Genomic DNA, 19,534 nt, shown 5'->3' with positions numbered 1-19,534 from the left:
GTGTACAAAATATTAAGAGGAATAGATAGAGTGGACAGCCAGCGCCTCTTTCCCAGGGCACCAATGCTCAATACAAGAGGGCATGGCTTTAAGGTAATGGGGGGGGGGAGTTCAAAGGAGACGTCAGAGGGAGGTTTTTCACCCAGAGAGTGGTTGGGGCATGGAATGCGCTGCCTGGGGTGGTGGTGGAGGCTGATACGTTGGTCAAGTTCAAGAGATTGTTAGATAAGCATATGGAGGAATTTAAGATAGAAGGATATGTGGGAGGAAGGGGTTAGATAGTCTTAGGAGTGGTTTGAAGGTCGGCACAACATGGTGGGCAGAAGGGCCTGTATTGTGCTGTATTGTTCTATGGTTCTATGGAAAAAGTGCAACATCCCCACTGATCCTTGGGAATCCCTAGCCTATGATGACTCAAAATGCAGAAACACACACAAATTGCTGGAGGAGCTCAGCAGGTCAGGCAGCATCTATGGAGGGAAATAAACAGTCGACGTTTCAGGTCGAGACCCTTCATTGGGACTGGAAAGAAAGAGGGCAGAAGCCAGAATAAGTAGGTTGGGGGAGGGGGAATGGAGGGAGTATAAGATTATTGCGATAAGACTATCGAATGGTTCCCTTATACGTTGAGATGGACTCTTGACCTCACAATCTACCTTGTTGTGGCCTTGCACCTTATTGTCTACCTGCACTGCACTTCCCTGTAGCTGTGACACTTTACTCTGTATTCTGTTTTATTTTACTTGTACTACCTCAATGCACTCTGTATTAACTCAATGTATCTGCACTGTGTAATGAATTGATCTGTACGAACGGTATGCAAGACAAGACTTGGTACATGACAATAATAAACCAATACCAAGTGTGAAGGATCTCAACCCGAAATATCAACTGTTTATTTCCCTCCATGGGTGCTGCCTGACCTGCTGAGTTCCTCCAGCACTTTGTGTGTGTTGCTCCAGATTCCAGTGTCTGCAGAATTCCTTGTGTCTTCAAAGTGCAGAAGGAGCATTCAGGATGGTATTGAGAATCTCAGGTCCTTGGCTTTGGAAGTACATAGATGCCCTGCGCAAATGGTGGATGTCTCTAATATCAGAGGTACCAGGAATGCCTCAAATACCAGGAGTGTCTCAATTGTTGCCAGATGATTTCTGCCTCTCAGTAACATCGGTTGTTAAGGGACAGGAGAAGGTTCAATGATTGGCAGCATAGGAAGCCACACTGATTGCGGAAATCTCAACGTTCCCAAAGTTATTCTTGTGACCTCCCTTAGCCGAAGTATGTCAAAGTGAGAAAAGTCGAGCAACACACACACACACAAAATGCTGGAGGAACTCAACAGGTCAGGCAGCATCTATGGAGGGAAATGAACAGTTGATGTTTCGGGTTTCCCTCCATAGCTGCTGCCTGACCTACTGAGTTCTTCCAGCATTTTGTGTGTGTTGCTCCAGATTCCAGCATCTGTAGAATGTCTCTGAGCAAAATTGAGATTAGTGCATTGGATTTACAACCGTAACATTGTGCTTGACACTGTCAGAACCAGGTTGTGTCCTCCTGAAAGTGTTGTTGGAAAGTCGAGTATCTGATCAAGTGTGACCCCTTGTTACCCCATGAGTAAAGTGTTGTCTGCAAATCTGAACATTTTTTTGGGCCTCAGGATTGAACCTGGGTCACTGGAGCTGTGAGACGGTAGCTCTACTAGCTGCACTATCCGTGACCATAAGCAGGTATTTTCTCTCTTATATAATGCTTATAAGCTTTGGAAAGTTATCATAGGACTATTTCTGTTTCAACAAATAGCTCCCATTATACTGTGTAAACGCTACTCACTTTCAAAGGACTCCTGTAAAGAGAGAGGTAATAATTAAGAACTGGGTGTGGTTATTCATCGAGCAGTGATTTATTCCACAGATTGGATGCAAACTTTATAAATTCCACCTGATACAAAAGGGGCAATACCGCAATGTATTTCTCTGAATATTATTGGTTGCATTTTCATAAGGCAGGACTCCTAGCAAAAAAAACTGCTGTCTCACCGAGCGAGAATGAGTTGGAACAAAATTGCATGCGATCACAATTGACAAAAAAAATCTTGCAGAGGGACTGAGAGAGCGCGGAGCGGACGGGGGAGATCGGGGATTTTCGTCCAAAGCGACTCGTGTGAATCTAACGTGTGCATGACTGGAGTTGACCTATTGCGGCGACATGGATTTGAATTGAGCGCCAAGTCGTTGGGCTTTGTAGTGTTCGGACAGCCCCGGGACTTACACTTTAACTGAAAAGCAGGTAACGTGAGCCGCGGGTTTTGGTTTGGGCATTTTGCAAGCGATATGAAACTTTTAAACTCATTTGCAACCCATTTTGCACATTGCAAGGATGGCGCTGGCGTGACACTGGTTTGCACTTGAATTTAACATTCTCGTAATCGGATGTAATTAACCCCTGCTCGGATTCTCCTCTCCCCTCCCCACGTCCAACTTTGTACGTTTGAATAATTTGGTTAACTCTTTTGATTTGGAAACCGCTGATGCTTCATACTTTAGAAGGCTGGATTCTGAAGGGAGCGTGCAGGCAACGAGACGGTTGTTATAAAGTCAGGAAACAAACTGCTGGAGGAACTCAGCGGGTCGGGCAGCGTCTGTGGAGGGAAGGGGATGGTCGACGTTGCGGATCGAGACCTTGCACCTGATGCGGGGTGTCGAGTCCGAACGTCGACCATCGCTTCCCCCCTACGAACACAACTGCCGCCTGAACCTCCACCCCCCGAGTTGTTTTTATCTGCAGATCCCAGCATCCGCCGTCTCTCTCGCATCTCCTCGTAAAAATCGAAGGGTTTTTCGTTTCAGTAGAACCGATGAACCCACAGCCCAGTCCACCGGCGCACCAAGGGAATCGTCCACCCCTGCTCCAATACTCAGCGCCAGGACTGAGGGAGTGCCGCACTGCCGGTGAACCCAGGTCCTGTCACCTCTACCATTTCGGACAACAACCCCTTATTTACCATTTAGAAGTTTTATCGCTCAAGATACGCCACTTAAAAAAAAATCCACGTTATCCGATTGTTGGCTTGTATTTTGCATTACTAATATTTCATTGGTTTAAGGCAGTTCATGACTTCGAAATGTCATGAAAGGCGCTATATAAATGCAGATTGTCGTTATTCGTTACAAGGCCCGTCCGGAACATATTCCAGTTTTCAAATGTCTTAAAGCTGGATGCAATACAGATTTGACCCTGGCAATAATCGATTGCAATTAATCCTTTCTCCCGTCCCGTGTTAATTTCACGTCAGTTTCATGTCTGGTGCAGGAGCCTTGAATAATTTCAAGGATGTGTAGAACCCAAGGGAAGGTGCTCTCCGAGGTAACCTCAGCATCTGACTGGGTTTCAGAGAAATCAGATTTCAACTCCTTCAGCACAAGTCCACCCACCCCACAAAAAAACCCTCTGAGCCCACTGTCAAACCAAGGGGAAAGGGAAGATGGTGGGTCAAGGCACAAAATAAGATCTCTTTATTAGTCACATGTACATTGAAACACACAGTGAAATGCATCTTTTGCGTAGAGTGTTCTGGGGGCAGCCCGCAAGTGTTGCCACGCTTCTGGCACCAACATAGCGTGCCCACAACTTCCTAACTCGTACGTCTTTGGAATGTGGGAGGAAACCAGAGCACCCGGAGGAAACCCACACAGTCACGGGGAGAACGTACAAACTCCTTACAGACAGCAGCCAGAATTGAACCCAGGTCTCTGGCACTGTAATAGCGTTACGCTAACCGCTACACTACCGTGCCTGCCCCAAAAATACACACCACTGCTGCCGAAACCCAGGATTGAACCAGGGACCTTTAGATCTTCAGTCTAACGCTCTCGCAACTGAGCACAGATGATAATCCATTTCATTCCCAACCCACGGCCACCGTGCTCCTGGATCAGATAAAAGCCTCACACCGTGAACACAGGTGTGAGAAGTAGAAGCAGGAACAACACACACAAAATGCTGGAGGAACTTAGCGGGTCAGGCAGCATCTATGGAGGGAAATGGACAGTCGACATTTCGGGTCGAGACCCTTCATCAGGACCGGAAAGGAAGAGGGCAGAAGCCAGAATAAGAGGGGTGGTGGTGGGGGAGGGGGAGGAGCACGGGCTGGCGGGTGATGGGTGTCCAGGTGAGGGGGGGAAGGTGGGTAGGTGGGGGAGGGGGGAAGTGGGAATGATGTGAGAAGCGGGGAGGCAAAGGGTAGAACAAGATGGAACCTGACAGGAGAGGACAGTAGACCATGGAATAAAGGGAAGGAGGTGGGGAACCAGAGGGAGGATGGTGTGGGTGAGGGGCAGGTTGTGAGGGTGGGTGAGGGGCAGGTTGTGAGGGTGGGGGAGGGGAAAGAGAAAGGTAAAGGGGCCTTTGACTGTTCATTTCCCTCCACAGATGCTGCCTGACCTGCTGAGTTCCTCCAGCATTTTGCGTGTTGCTCCAGATTTCCAGCATCTGCAGAATCTCCTGTGTCTCCAGAAGCAGAGCTAGGCTGTGCAGCACATTTACCTGCTGTGTCAGTAAGATCAGAGCTGATCTCTTACCTCAACACCACACTCCTGTATAATCCCTTGGGTCTCTTGACTCTGTCTTGAATATAGTGAGGACATAAAGACCTGTAGTAGGTCAGTCGAACCCTGGTACCTTTTCAGTGCTCTGAGCACAGTGGTCTCCATGACTACCCCAGTCACGGAAACCCACTGTGAAGATGGTTGATAAAAGCTTTGAGTGGTTTAAAGTAAGAAAGAAACATGGAACATACAACTGTACAGCACAATACAGGCCCTTCGGCCCACAATGTTGTGCCGACCTTTAAACCTCGCCTAAGACTATCTAATCCCTTCCTCCCACATATCCCTCTATTTTAAATTCCTCCATATGCTTGTCTAGTAATCTCTTGAATTTGACCAATGTACCTGCCTCCACCACCACCCCAGGCAGCGCATTCCATGCACCAACCACTCTCTGGGTGAAAAACCTTCCCCTGATAGCTCCCTTGAACTTCCCACCCATTATTTTAAAGTCTTGTATTGAGCATTGGTGCCCTGGGAAAGAGGCGCTGGTTGTCCACTCTATCTATTAATATTTTGTACACCTCTATCATGTCTCCTCTCATCCTCCTTCTCTCCAAAGATTAAAGCCCTAGCTCCCTTAGTCTCTCCTCATAATGCATACTCTCTAAACCAGGCAGCATCCTGGTAAATCTCCTCTGCACCCTTTCCAATGCTTCCACATCCTTCCTATAATGAGGCGAACAGAACTGGACACAGTACTCCAAGTGTGGTTTTGCCAGAGTTTTACAGAGCTGCAAAGGCTTGGATTTCTTTACCTTTTACGTCCCTTTTGAAACATCCCACGACACGTTATTGCCAATAAAGTAGTTTTGAATTGTGAGGTACTGTGACAGCACCTTGGGTCGTAGCGTGAGCAACACAACCCGGGTGCAGTGGTTCCTCTGAGGTGTCAGAGCACCTCCACCGATACAGTCCCTTTTATTTGCACTGATGTCCTCAGATTAGGACTTGAACTCACCTCTCTCACCTGTCTTTCACCCCCCTCGCCTGAATGCACCTATCACCTGCCAGCTCTTGCTTCCCACCCCTTCTCCCCACTCTGTCACAGTGTTACCAACTGAGCTACTACAATGAACATTTTTTGTGCTGGGTTTAAGAAGCCAATGAATGGTTGCTAAAGGCATTGGAGTGAGCGTTGTGTGTCTTAGTGGTGTAACTTTGAATTAATCAGTGTGATACAGCAACTATTAGTAGCAGCAAGCCATTTGGCACTGAAGCAATGACCGGCATTTAAAATGTCAAATGGCTTTTGCTTTAAAGGTGTTCCGTTGCGAAAAAGTTGAAAATTATTGATCATTTTGTCTCCATCATGTGAACTGCATGGTAACCATGCATGTAAATGGTAGATATTTGGAAAGTCTTCCCTCAGCTTTGAGAATTCTGAGCCTTGACTCATACAGTGGAAAAGGTGTTAAAAGAGCAGGATTATAAACTGTTTGCAACAGCTTCCCATTCCCAAATCTGTCCTTTGGTCACATACTCCAACATCCTGACAGTGACGGCCAGGATTGTACGCACAGCCACTTGAAAGTGCTGGTGGTGATGGGTGGTTGGCATCATTTACCTGACAAAAATTCCTCCCGGACCTGCCTATCACCCCCCTCACCTATCAATATGGTGAATCCACCTATCACCTGCCAGCTCTTGCTCCCCACCCCTTTCCCCCCTACCTTTTTATATTGGCTATCTCCCCTCTTTCTTTCCAGTCTTGATGCAAGGTTTCAGCCTGAAACGTCGACTGTCCGTAGATGCTGCCTGACCTGCTGAGTTCCTCCAGCATCTTGCGTGTGTTGCTCTAGATTTGCAGCATCTGCAGTCTCTCTTGTGTCTCAAGGTAACTGCTGATGGTTTAAATGTGATGAGGAAGTTTGATTGCGTGTGTTGGTTACTTCAGTGGTGGAAGTCTACCAATATCCTGGGAAATATGTAGACCTACATAGAGGGATATGGGCCAAATGCAGGCAAATGGGACTGTCTTAGATGGGAATCTTGGTCGGCATGGATCAGTTGGGCCGAAGGGCCTGTTTCCATGCTGTATGACTCTGTAACTGGAGATTTCCACTTTATTTGCAGGCTAATCTCTGTGTATTAATTGAAAATCAAATAAAACTGCAGATGCCGGAAATGTAAAACAAAACTACAAAATGCTGGAAACATTCTGCAGGTCAGGCTGCATCTGTGGGGAGAGAAACAGAGTTAACGCTTCAGGTCAGAGACCTTTCGTCAGAACTGAAAAGAACTGAAACATTGACTCTGTTTCTCTCCCCACAGATGCAGCCTGACCTGCTGAGTATTTCCAGCATTTTCTGTTTTGGTTAATATCTGTGCTTATCTAGTTCTGCATTATTAATTTGATCCCTCTCCAACACCGAGCCCCCCTCTCGCATATATTCATGTCTTAAATAGCAGTGCTGTTTTTCTTTATTTGTTCCCAGGATAGAGCATTGGTTAAGTCACCATTCACTGCCCATTCCTAATTGTCCTTGAACCAAGGGCAGTTCAAATGGCACATTGGAGTCATATAGTCATAGGGCATGGAAACAGGCCCTTCAGCCCATCATATCCAGACTAGCTTTCAGCTGTCTATTTACACCAATCTCATTTTCCAGTGCTTGGCCTGAAGCCTTCCGTGCCTTGGCATTTCAAGTACTTATCTAACTATTTCTGGAATGTTCTGAGACTACCTGTGGCCACCAACCCTCAGGCAGTGTGTTCCAGATTCAAAAGCCCTATGGGTGGAAAAAATTCCTTCCTCAAAGCCCCTGTAAATCTCCCACCCCTTTTCTTAAACTTTTGTCCTCCGGTTAGAGATACCTCTGTTTATGGAGAAATTTCTTACAATCTTCCAACTAAGGCAGACACTCACATGTATCTCCACTGGCCTTGCTTATTGTATCCATTGTTCCCGATGTGGCCTCCCCTACTTCGGTGAGACCAGACACAGACTAGACGACTGCTTTGCTGAGCACCTGCGCTCCGTCCGCCATGGACGTCCGTTGCTCCCGGTCGCCAGCCATTTTAATTCCCCTCCCCATTCCCACAGCATTCCCTCTGTCCTCGGCCTCCTCCACTGGCAGGGTGAGGCCAAACCCAAACTAGAGGAACGACACCTCGTATTCCGCCCGGGTAGTCTGCACCCCAACGGCATGAACACTGAATTCCCCAATGTCAGGTGACCTGCTCCCCTCTCCGTCCCTTTTCTTTCTCCTCCTGATCCACCCAGTTCCTCCTACACCCACCACAGCCCCCCCCATCACCCCGTTTCTTTCCCCTCCCCCACCCACTGCCCGTCACCCACACACCCCTCCCACTGGGTCCCCTCCCCCCACCGTTCCCACCTGCCCTCCCCGCCTCCCTTATCTGGCTCCGTGCTCCACCTTCCTGTCCCATCAGATCCCATCATCTGCGGCCCTCTGTCACCTCCCCCTATCACCTCCCAGCCTCTGTCACTGTCTCCACTCCCCCCTCCTCACCTGGATCCACCTATCACCTGCCAGCTCTTGCCTCACCTCTTCCCTCCACCTCTTTATACTGACTATCTCCCCTCATCTTTCAGTCCAGATGAAGGGTCTCGACCCAAAATGTCGACTGTCCATTCCCCTCCACAGATGCTGCCTGACCCTCTGAGTTCCTCCAGCATTTTATTTGTTGCTCCAGACTCCTCCATTTGCAGTCTCTTGTGTCTCCTTTCTTACTACCTACCTTATGCACCCCTTACAATGTTGTATATCTCAATCAGGACCCCCCCCCCCCCTCAGCCTTGTCTACTCAAAGGTCCAATTTACCCAGTCACTCCTCATAGCTCGCCAGTGCAATCACACCCTTCCCATGGTGCAGCAACCAGAATTGTACACAGTACTCCAACAGCTGCCTAATGAACATTTTATAAAGTTCCATCATAACCACCCTGCTCTTGTATTCTACACCCCAGCCTATGAAGGCAAATACCCCTTTTTGCCCTCTGCACCACCTCGTCGACCTGTGCTGCTTCCTTGATCGTGGGCGCCAAGGCCCTCCGTTCCTCTGTATTTCCTACTATCCATAGTCTACATTTAGCCTTAATAGTCCTCCCAAATTGTATCAGCGCACAATTTTCAAGATTAAATTCTATATGCCACTTCTCTGGCTATTTACCCATCACCCCTTTGCTCGCTGACCTACATTCAAGTAATATCTCAACTATATGATTCCTATCCCTGTTTGTAAATTCCGCTCCCAACTCATGCCATCACCCATCCCCGTTTTCATAATACCCTTCAGACTTATAACCCTGCTTTAAATTGCTTGGCACAGTAGACCCCACCCCTCTCATCCCCCACAGTCGTTCCTTCCCCGGTACAGCAGCAATCAATGATATCAGAAAGGACTTTAGTCTGGTGATGTTTTTCCCCTTCCCACTTTGCATGGAGATCCAGAGTGAGCTCGAGGCGACTGGAAAAGGATCTGGCATTACCAACTTTTATCGATGCACCATAGAAAGCATCCTATCTGGATGCATCATGGCTTGGTACGGCAACTGCTCTGCCTAGGACTGTAAGAAACTGCAGAGAGTTGTGGACACAGCCCAGCGCATCATAGAAACCAGCCTCCCCTCCTTGGACTCTGTCTATACCTCTCGCTGTCTTGGTGAAGCAGCCAACATAATCAAAGACCCCACCCACCCGGGTCATTCTCTCTTCTCTCCTCTCCCATCAGGTAGAAGATACAGGAGCCTGAGGGCACGTACCACCAGACTTAAGGACAGCTTCTACCCCACTGTGATAAGACTATTGAACGGTTCCCTTATATGATGAGATGGACTCTGACCTCACGATCTACCTTGTTGTAACCTTGCACCTTATTGCACTGCACTTTCTCTGTAGCTGTGTCACTTTACTCTGTGTTGTTATTGTTTTTACCTGTACTACATCAATGCACTCTACTAACTTGATGTAACTGCACTGTGTAATGAACTGACCTGTACGATCGGTATGCAAGACAAGTTTTTCACTTTACTTCGGTACAAGTGACAATAATAAACCAATACCAGTGCCAAGTGACCGTCAGTCAGCAGAAATTGGGTGATGGAGCAGGCTGATGAGCTGGGCTGAGTTGGAATCAGGTGAGCAAGAGCCCAAGGGTAAAGCTTGGGGCTGGAGGATGGGGGAGGAATGGGTGAAGGCAGATGGGCGAGGAGAAAGATCAGGCTTGATGGGGAACTGAGGTAGGAGGGTAAGTTGAGAGAGAGGAGGTTGGTTGGAATGAGATGGTTGTGGGGAGAGGGGAGTGGGAGTTCACCAACAGCGATGAACCTGGGAAACAGGTGTCTGGGAAAGGAGTGTTGGGGAATCGGGTCTCGGGGAGAAAGTGATTGGGAAATAGGGAGAATAGAGTCATAGAGCACTACAGCACAGAAACAGGCCCTTCGGCCCAACTAGTCCATGCTGACCTGATCTTCTGCCTAGTCCCATCTACCTGCACTCGGACTGGGAGAAAGGGAGGACGTAGCTGGAGGAGAGAAAGCCAAGGACAGGAGAGAGCTGAACTGGTGGACAAGTGACATGGGCAAATGAAAAGAGAGGGATTGGAGATTAAATCTGGATTATGGATTGTGGTTAAAGGTTGGTCACATGAGACTGGAAGGTCATTTGGATTAAAAATGGGAGAGTTACTGGGCTTGGGTCGGAGCTGGGAGATGGTGGAGGCTCCAGAATTAATTGCAGAGCAGTGAACAGCAAGGTGAACCTTCTCATGTCATCACAAAACCCTTCACAAGTATCCACTGACTCTTGTCTACACCTCCCGCTGCCTCGGGAAAGCAGCTAATGTAAACAAGGACCTCTCCCACCCGGGTCATTCTCTCTTCTCCCCTCTCCCATCGGTACAAAATCTTGAGAACACGCACCACCAGGCTCAAGGGCAGCTTCTATTCCACTGTTATCAGACTCTTGAATGGACCTCCCATACCCTAACAGATGAACTCTTAATCTCCCAGTCTACCTTGTAACGACCCTTGCACCTTACTGTCAACCTGCACTGCACTTTCTCTGTAACTGTAACACTATGTTCTGCATTCAGTTTTTTTTCCCTTTTGTACCACCTCAACGTACTTATGTAGGGAATGATCTGTCTGTATGGCACGCACACAAAAGCTTTTCACTGTATTTCAGTACAGGTGACAATAGATAGATATTTATTTGTTAGTTACATGTACATCGAAACACACAGTGAAATGCGTCTTTTTGCGTTACTGAGAATGTGCTGGGGGGCAGCCCGCAAGTGTCACCACTCTTCCAGCGCCAACATAGCATGCCCACAACTTCCTAACCCGTACATCTTTGGAATGTAGGAGGAAACTGGAGCACCCGGAGGAAACCCACGCAGATAAACCAATAAACACTTTAAAGCTTGGTATTGATACCTCTCAACTTTATTCCATTTTGATCAGTTTGACCAGCATGATCTACATCAAGTTTCACATCTTGTGTGAAGTTGGACCAGTCTGACATTCATAAGGCAGTTACTTAATTTGTTTCTGAACCCCTGAAGAAGGATTAAGCCGACTGGACCTAGACTGTTTCGAATGGGGGGTGAAATGCACAAAATTCTTACAGGACTTGAGAGGGTAGATGCTTGACTGAACCAGGTGTCACAGTCTCAGAATACGAGGTAGGCCATTCAGGACTGAGATGAGAAGTCTCTTCACCTGGAGGCTCTGGATTGGTTCTCGAGCTGAGGGTTTGCAGGGTTGTGGACAACATGCGTCATTGGCTATAAAGCACTTGAGGTTGTGGAAAAATGCCACAAAAGTGCAACTCTTTCTTTAATTGACCTGCACTGTGGCCAATGCACAGGCACCATGATGAAGTCTTTGGAAGGGGAGTGAAAGCCATCCCTCCTGAGTGTAATATGAGGCCTCTATCACTGAACTGCAGCCTCCTTGCTATTCTGAGGCTAGACCACCACTCCTGGGGTTATAGCAGGCCACTCCCCTCTCCGCTGGCTGATGAATGTGGCCGGCCACAGTGGCCCAGCTGCTTTTGTGTCGCTTGCTCTAGTCACTGGCCTTAATCTAAAATAAATGTAGAAAGTGCTGGAAACACTCAGCAGGTCAGACAGCATCTGTGGAGAGATAACCTGAGTTAATGTTTCAGATCAAAACAGAACAGAAAAGGAGATGGAAACCTTGATCTGACGGCAGTCTTGTGATTTGCCTTCGACAGAGTTGTGTTTGACAGCTCAGTCCACCTGTTAATTTATTGACTCATTTTTTGTGTTGTGGATGTTGTTGATGAGGCCCACCTTTGTTGCCTGTCCTACAATGGGTGCAGCCAATTATTAGTTGTTAAGAGGGCAGGAGAGTAAAAGTCAGAATTCTTCTTGGCACGGAGAAGGGTAAGGGCTGGCTCCGTAGTGTTCCCCGGATGATGCTAAGTTTTGATAGAGCTGAGAGTGACAAACTTTTCCTCTCGGTAAGTTTTTCAGTAACCAGAGATGATAAATTCAACATTCAATACCAAAGGATTTATTGGTATTGGTTTATTATTGTCACTTTTACTGAGGTACAGTGAAAAATTTGTCTTGTATACCGATCGTACAGGTCAATTCATTACACAGTGCAGTTACATTGAATTAGTACAGAGTGCATTGAGGTGGTACAGGGTTAAAACAATAACAGTACAGAGTAAAGTGTCACAGCTACAGAGAAAGTGCAGTGCAATTAGGTGCAAGGTCACAACAAGGTAGATCGTGAGGTCAGAGTCCATCTCATCGTATAAGGGAACCGTTCAATAGTCTTATCACAGTGGGGTAGAAGCTGTCTTTAAGCCTGGTGGTACGTGCCCTCAGGCTCCTGTATCTTCTACCCGATGGAAGAGGAGAGAAGAGAGAATGACCTGATGAGGATACATTTTAGCTCAGAGAGTCACTGGGATCTGGAACAAGTGCCTGGGAAAGGTGGAAGTTGATTCCCTAAGTAGGGTGTTGGATAGGTTCTTGGGTGAGGAATTTACTGGGTAAAGGACAAGATGCAGGGGCATGAACCTTCAAAGAGCTAGTACAGCAATGATGTGCCAAAAAGCCTCCTCCTATGTTGGAAGTTTCCCTGATTCTTGGGTCCAAGTGCACTCCTGTACTGCAGAACATCTGGAGCAGAATCTATTGGTATTGGTTTATTATTGTCACTTGTACCGAGGTACAGTGAAAAACTTGTCTTGCATACTGATCGTACAGATCAATTCATTACACAGTGCAGTTACATTGAGTTAGTACAGAGTGCATTGAGGTAGTACAGGTAAAAACAACAGTACAGAGTAAAGTATCACGGCTACAGAGAAAGTGCAGTGCAATAAGGTGCAAGGTCACAACAAGGTAGATCGTGAGGTCAGAGTCCATCTCATTGTATAAGGGAACCATTCAATAGTCTTATCACAGTGGTATAGAAGCTGTCCTTAAGCCTGGTGGTACGTGCCCTCAGGCTCCTGTATCTTTGATTTAGACACGTGCTTCACATTGCGGGGTAAGTGCCTGACAGAGTGTTTGGACCAGGAGTTATCCCAGCAGGGATCTTCTGCAGGTGAGGAACTGGGTCCTGTGGGAGTTGCTCCTGGAAACTGGTGTCTGTCCTGCCTACATAGCAAACATTGCTCAGTCGAGTGCTGGTGCTGTGGTTCATGGCTACAGTCACACTCGTTTATTTAACACCTTTCTTCTTTTCTGTCAACGCCTTGCAAAAATCAACTTGCCTTGCCTTCTCGGTGCCCTTATCCATGAAAACGAACAAAAAGCCCAAATACTTTGGAAATTTGACAGTGATTTATTGGATCCCACGCCTGTGAGCCCTGCCTCGTAGCTTGCATCCATTTTCTCAGCTTTGGTCTATCCTAGATCTCAACAGTCTCCTTCCCACCAAAACACCCATCTCGAGCTTTCTGCAAGTTGTTGTTGTTGCCAGGATTGGAAGGGCTCAGTCACTCCACTCCTGTAGTGCTCTGACTTGCACCCAACCTTCGAAGATGTTCTCGAAACTTACCCCCTGCCCAAAGAACAGAAGAACTCAATGGGTCAAGCAGCATCTGTGGAGGCAGAAGGTGTAAGTGGATGCTTGAGGTTGAGACCCTGCATCAGAGCATCATCCACCATTTGTCATCATTGAATCCTGAAGCAGGGTCTTGACTCTAAATGTCGACCTACACCTTTTGCATCCACAGATGCTGCTTGCCCCACTGAGTACCAACGGCACTCTGTTTTTCTTTCTAGATTCTAGCATCTGCATGTCTCTGTTGGAATGCTACACTGTCAGAGGTCCTGTACCTCAGGTGAGACTTAACCTGAAGCCTCACCTGCCCTTTCATAGGAATTCATGGGAATCTTCAGATCATTGCCTAAATGAACTCATGGGGTTAGGGTTAACATTAACACAGAGAGGATTAGTTAGAGAGCTCTGCTGGGGTTGCTGTGAGAATCCTGAAATTCCAGGCCCTGACCTTCCTGTTGTGGAGTGGAAGGTTCCTGTGTTTGAAGTCTTTTAATGTAGGGTGGTCTTTGCACACCAATCACAGCACTGAATTTTGAACTTATAACTCTCTGGAGGAATATGGGTCAAATGAAGGTAAATGGGACTAACTTAGATGGGCATCTTGGTCGGCACGGACGAGTTGGGCCGAAGGGCCTATTTCTGTGCTCTATGACTCTATGACCCTATAACTCTAATGTGGGCATGACAGAGTGAGATCTTGGTGCAGAGGCAAGTGTTCTCTCCCTCAACCAGGTTTGTGTAATTCACTTTCCCTCTTGGCCTTCCCCACCCGAATCCCTCCTCGCCCAGCATCCCCCCCCCCCCCCATTCCCTAATCTCCATCTCTTCCCCTCTTTTGCACCCATTCATTTCTCCAAACTGCCCTTTCCCTCTCACCTAGCTTTCCTCTCTGTTCTCTCCTCGCTCCCGCTGCCCTCCCTCCACCTGCACACATCTTCCCTCCGCCTGGCTCTCTCCTAGTTGTCCTGCCACCCCCGCCCTCAGTCGCAGTGGCCACGCTGTTGAAGGCCTGTGTCCTGGCGTAGGCCCCATGGACCTCACTGTAAGCTTTGGTAAGGGTGCTTCTGCCTGCGTGGTGCTTCCTGATGTTCCTGATGCACCTCCTGCTGCACTGTGACCCGTTGGTGGGACCTGGTGCATTTTTTATTGGGAGTGGATTCATCCTTTCTCTTGGGGGGGGTGGGGGGCGGTGATTCACGGCTCCACCCTGTTTGGACAGTCATCCACCATTTTTTTTTAATATACAAAATAAACTTTATTCATAATAAAAGACAAACTATATATGATTACAAAACAGTGCAAACCTTTACATTCTTGTACAGACCATTCATTAGTGTTACCTTTTTATATAGAAAACAGCACCAATGCCACACGTGTGGCTCCCTGGAAACTACCCGGTCCCGTATTTACAATATCTAGGGGCTTTCTCGCCTGTCCCCGCCCCTCCCTCTCCAGTGGCAGAAGAACCCTAAACTGTAGTCCATTTGTCATCAGCCACCTCCTTCCAAGGTATTTTAAAACAGTGGAAAATTAAGCAGGCACGGTAGTGTAGTGGTTAGCGTAATGCTTTACAGCACCAGTGACCTGGGTTTGTTTCCCGCCGCTGTCTGTCAGGAGTTTGTACATTCTCCTCATGTCTGCGTGGGTTTCCTCCGGGTGCTCCGGTTTCCTCCCACATTCCAAAGATGTATAGGTTAGGAAATGTAGGCATGCTATGTTGGAACCAGAAGCATGGCAACACTTGCGGGCTGCCCCCAGAACACTCTACACAAAAAGTGCATTTCACTGTGTGTTTCGATGTACATGTGACTAATAAAGATGTCTTATCTCTTATTGTGATATAAAAATCAGGGGGGAAAATGGTAAAGTGCATGGGAAAATTTGTTGGTAAGAAAAAGGAAAACATGCGTTTGTTATGTCATGTTTAACTAACCTGATTGGATTGTTTTGATGAGATAACAGATAAGGATTCCGAGGACTGACAGGGTAGATCCTGAGAGGTTGTTTCTTCCAACTGGAGAGTTTGGAACGAGGAGGTATTGTCTTAAGAACAAGGGCTGAAGTGAAGAGGAATTTTGTTTACCTGCTTGATGCAGTAAGTCATTATAATTGGGAGGCCTTCCTGTCACAGATTCGTGCAACAAACTACGAATTGTGGATGGTTTGTGCTGCAGACTGACATGCGATTACTGATTGGGGATGGGAAGCAACCTATGGTATGAATGATCACTTAATAACTAACAGCTGCTCTCGGCATCCCTCTGCGTCATTGCGGCTCTAAAACTTGTCTAAAGTGGATTTATTTTTTAAAAAATCATAAATTATGACCCTATCATTGACGTATTATTTCTCTTGTGCTGTTGTGGTTGTTTCATTATATTCCTCTCTGCTCTCTCCATCTTTGAGTGCACTAGATTCTGTTAGGCTGCAGGTCCTAGGTCTTCCTGCCCCTTTCCCATCTGGAGGATGGGAGTGAGTGTGTTATTCAGCCATTAACCAGTCTAAGGTCCTGTTCTTGAATGTAAAGACCAAGGTGCCTGGTTAACATTTTTCTCCTCTCCCCTGGTGTCGCTCATTGGCTGTAGAAACCTCTCCCTTAATAACGTTGTTATCTCTGGACTTATTCTGCCCTGAACTCGAGACCATCTAAGTTTCTGTGGCACATTTCCTCACTCATTCCAAATCCTCTTCACCCATAGCCCTGTGCTTGCTGGCCTACATCAGTTAAGCAGCGCCTCAAATTTGAAACTATCGTCCTTTTCAATGGAGACACAAGACTGCAGATGCAAATCAAGTCTATTGTCATGTGCACAAGTACGGTGAGGTACAGGTACAATGAAAGACTTGCTTGCAGCAGCATCACAGGCACGTAGGTACAGACAACAATGCACAACATAAAACATACATAAATTTCTTTCTTCACAAGACAGTGAAGAAAGACTGTCCAAAACAAGACATTAGTGCAAAAAAAGAACAATCGGAGACAAGTGCAGGGACGTGCTGTAATTGGGAGCAGAAAAACATACTGCTGGAGGAACTCAGTGGGTCAGGCTGCATCGCCGGCGACCCGGGTTCAATGCCCACTGCCATCTGTAAGGAGTTTGTACGTTCTCCCCGTATCTGTGTGGGTTTCCTCCGGGTGTTCCGGTTTCCTCCCACATTCCAAAGACATACAGGTTAGGGGTTGTGGGCATGCTATGTTGGCACCGGAAGCATGGCGACACTTGCGGGCTGCTCCCAGCACATTCTCAGTAATGCAAAAAGATAAGATAAGATATCTTTATTAGTCACATGTACATCGAAACACGCAGTGAAATACATTTTTTTGCGTAGAGTGTTCTGGGGGCAGTCCGTAAGTGTTGCCACGCTTCCAGCGCCAACGTAGCATGCCCACAACTTCCTAACCCGTACGTCTTTGGAATGTGGGAGGAAACCGGAGCACCCGGAGGAGACCCACGCAGTCACGGGGAGAACGTACAGACTCCTTACAGACAGTGGCTGGAATTGAACCTGGGTTGGTGGCACTGTAATAGCGTTACGCTAACTGCTACACTTGCATTTCACTGTGTGTTTTGATGTACATGTCACTAATAAATATCTTATCTGTGGAGGCAAAGGCCTGGTCAGTGTTTCAGGTCAAGATCCTGCATCAGTCCTGATTTGTTTTTTTGATCCTCCTTTTCAGATCCCTCCATGACCTCCCCTTTTCTCTATCTCTTCAGTATCATAATTCCGCACCCTCCAGTCCTACTCTCTTGATCACCTCCCAATTAAATGGCAATGTCACTGGCAGCCTTGCCTTCAGCTGCTTGGGCCATAAGCTCTGGAATTCCCATCCTAAACACTTCCTCTATCACCTTGTCCTATTTTAAGACATTCCTTACATTTTACCTCTCTGAGCAAGAGATTTTAAAGAATAATTCCTAAAATTTTCTTCTGCAGTTGAAGGTCAGTTTTTAATTCAGAAAGTTGATCACTTTACACTAAAATGGACATTGTGGGTTCAAAATAATTATTTTATCAATAATAATTGGAAAAACTTGCCCAGGTCCTCACTTAAAACATTTATTTTTGTTTTGTATCAATGGTTCAAATGTGTAAATTAAGCGTAGAGAACTGACCAACCTCATTCATTTGTAATAAGGTATCAGATTTCTTTATTAGTCACATGTACATCAAAACACACAGTGAAATGCATCTTTTGCATAGAGTGTTCTGGGGGCAGCCCGCAAGTGTCTCCACGCTTCCGGCGCCAACATAGCATGCCCACAACTTCCTAACCCGTACGTCTTTGGAATGTGGGAGGAAACCGGAGCACCCGGAGGAAACCCACACAGATACGGGGAGAAGGTACAAACTCCCTACAGAGAGCGGCCGGAATTGAAACGGGTCACTAGCGCTGTAATGGCATTACACTAACTGCTACACTGAGATGTGCAGTATTATTGGTTTATTATTGTCACGTGTACTGAGATACAGTGAAAAGCTTTTGTTTACATGCCATCCAGACAGACCATTCCATACGTAAGTACATCGAGGCAGTAAAAGGGGAATAAAAACCAGAATGCAGAATATAGTGTTACAGTTACAGAGAAAGCGCAGTGCAGGTAGATAATAAGGTGCAAGGGGCATCGACAGAATCTGCTTTGTGACCACTTTGATCACTTTACACTAAGATGGTCAGTGTGTGTTTTTGTTCTAATTGTGTTCTTTCTTGTAAAATTTGTCTAATTTATGTTTTTTTTTGAGAATGCTGCTTACCTGATGCTATGTGCCTGTGATGCTGCCGCAAGTAAGGTTTTCATCGCAGCTGTGCATGCAGGTACTTGTACATATGACAATAAGCTGGACTTTGACTTTGAGTAGATAGTGAGGAACTTTTCTCATTAGCAGCAATGTTTGGGATGAGGGATAGGAAATGTAGAGGAGAATATTTTCAACCAGAGGAATCTGGAAAACAGCCTGAATGGGCAGTGGAAGGACGGACTCTCACAACACCTCAGAAATAAATATTCGGGCAGTGGAACAGAAAGGCGTAGAACTGCTGGAAAATGGGATTAGAATAGAAAGATATTTGATAGAGTGCCACAAGGCCTGTTTCTGTGCCGTATGCCTCTATGACTTTACGATTGAGAATCTGCATGGTGGCGATGTAACTGAGTAACCTGGGTGTGGGGATTTGGGGGAGAAGGTGCTGGTGGGGAAGAGGTGGGCTACTATGAGTGATTCTGAGTGTAGAGGCGTTGTTTATTGTCATTGCCAGTTTAGTTGCAATTTTCTCTATAAATCAAAAGGCACTGGCCTGACGCTTTCTTTTATAGACCAAAATGGCCAATTGTACCAAATATCCCAGAAAAATAGCCTGAACTGAACCAAAAGTTAAAAATGAAATGAAAACCAGTCCTAAAATGAGGGAGGAGCTGATCCATCAACTGGTCCATCAAATAACACCATCAGCAACAAATAAAACAAGTTACATTTATCATTCATGCTTTGACCAACATCACTAAGAAGAAATTATCTGGTTGAAATCATGCAGGTGTTTATGGGACCTTGCTGTGCCCAAATTCCATTACCTCAATGAGTCATTAGGTACAAAACACTTTGGGTTGTCTTGGGGTTGGAAACGACTATATCTTTGCACATTTTTAATTGGTTATATAGCTAGTGACATTGCTTGTGAATGTTCTTTACATGGCCTTGCAGAAGACATTTAATAAAGTCCCTTAGAGAAGGTTGTAGTAATAAGTTAAAACATGGAATTGAAGGCAGATTATTAACTCCACTAAGAAACTGGCCAAGCAGAGAGTTGGGAAGAGTGGACAAATACTCAAATTAGCCAAGTATGGTCCATAAGGATCTATGTTGGGGCTGTGACTGTTGACTATGTTTAGAAATGAATGACTTTGAT

General features: G+C 46.5%; 1 protein-coding gene across 1 annotated transcript in view; it reads left to right on the top strand.

Moving 5' to 3' along the window:
- The first annotated feature begins 2,107 nt into the window (after positions 1–2,107).
- The window catches only part of col7a1 (collagen, type VII, alpha 1), a 352,219-nt gene continuing 334,792 nt past the window's right edge, over positions 2,108–19,534 (top strand). Inside the window, exon 1 of the mRNA XM_052017565.1 lies at positions 2,108–2,286. The gene's annotated coding sequence lies outside the window, so the exon portion shown is untranslated. The remainder of the gene's footprint in view (positions 2,287–19,534) is intronic.

Source organism: Pristis pectinata, chromosome 6 (genome assembly GCF_009764475.1).
Source record: "Pristis pectinata isolate sPriPec2 chromosome 6, sPriPec2.1.pri, whole genome shotgun sequence".
Lineage (NCBI taxonomy): Eukaryota > Metazoa > Chordata > Chondrichthyes > Rhinopristiformes > Pristidae > Pristis > Pristis pectinata.
The sequence above is the reverse complement of the archived record's forward strand: the minus strand, read 5'-3'. Positions and strand labels throughout refer to the sequence as shown.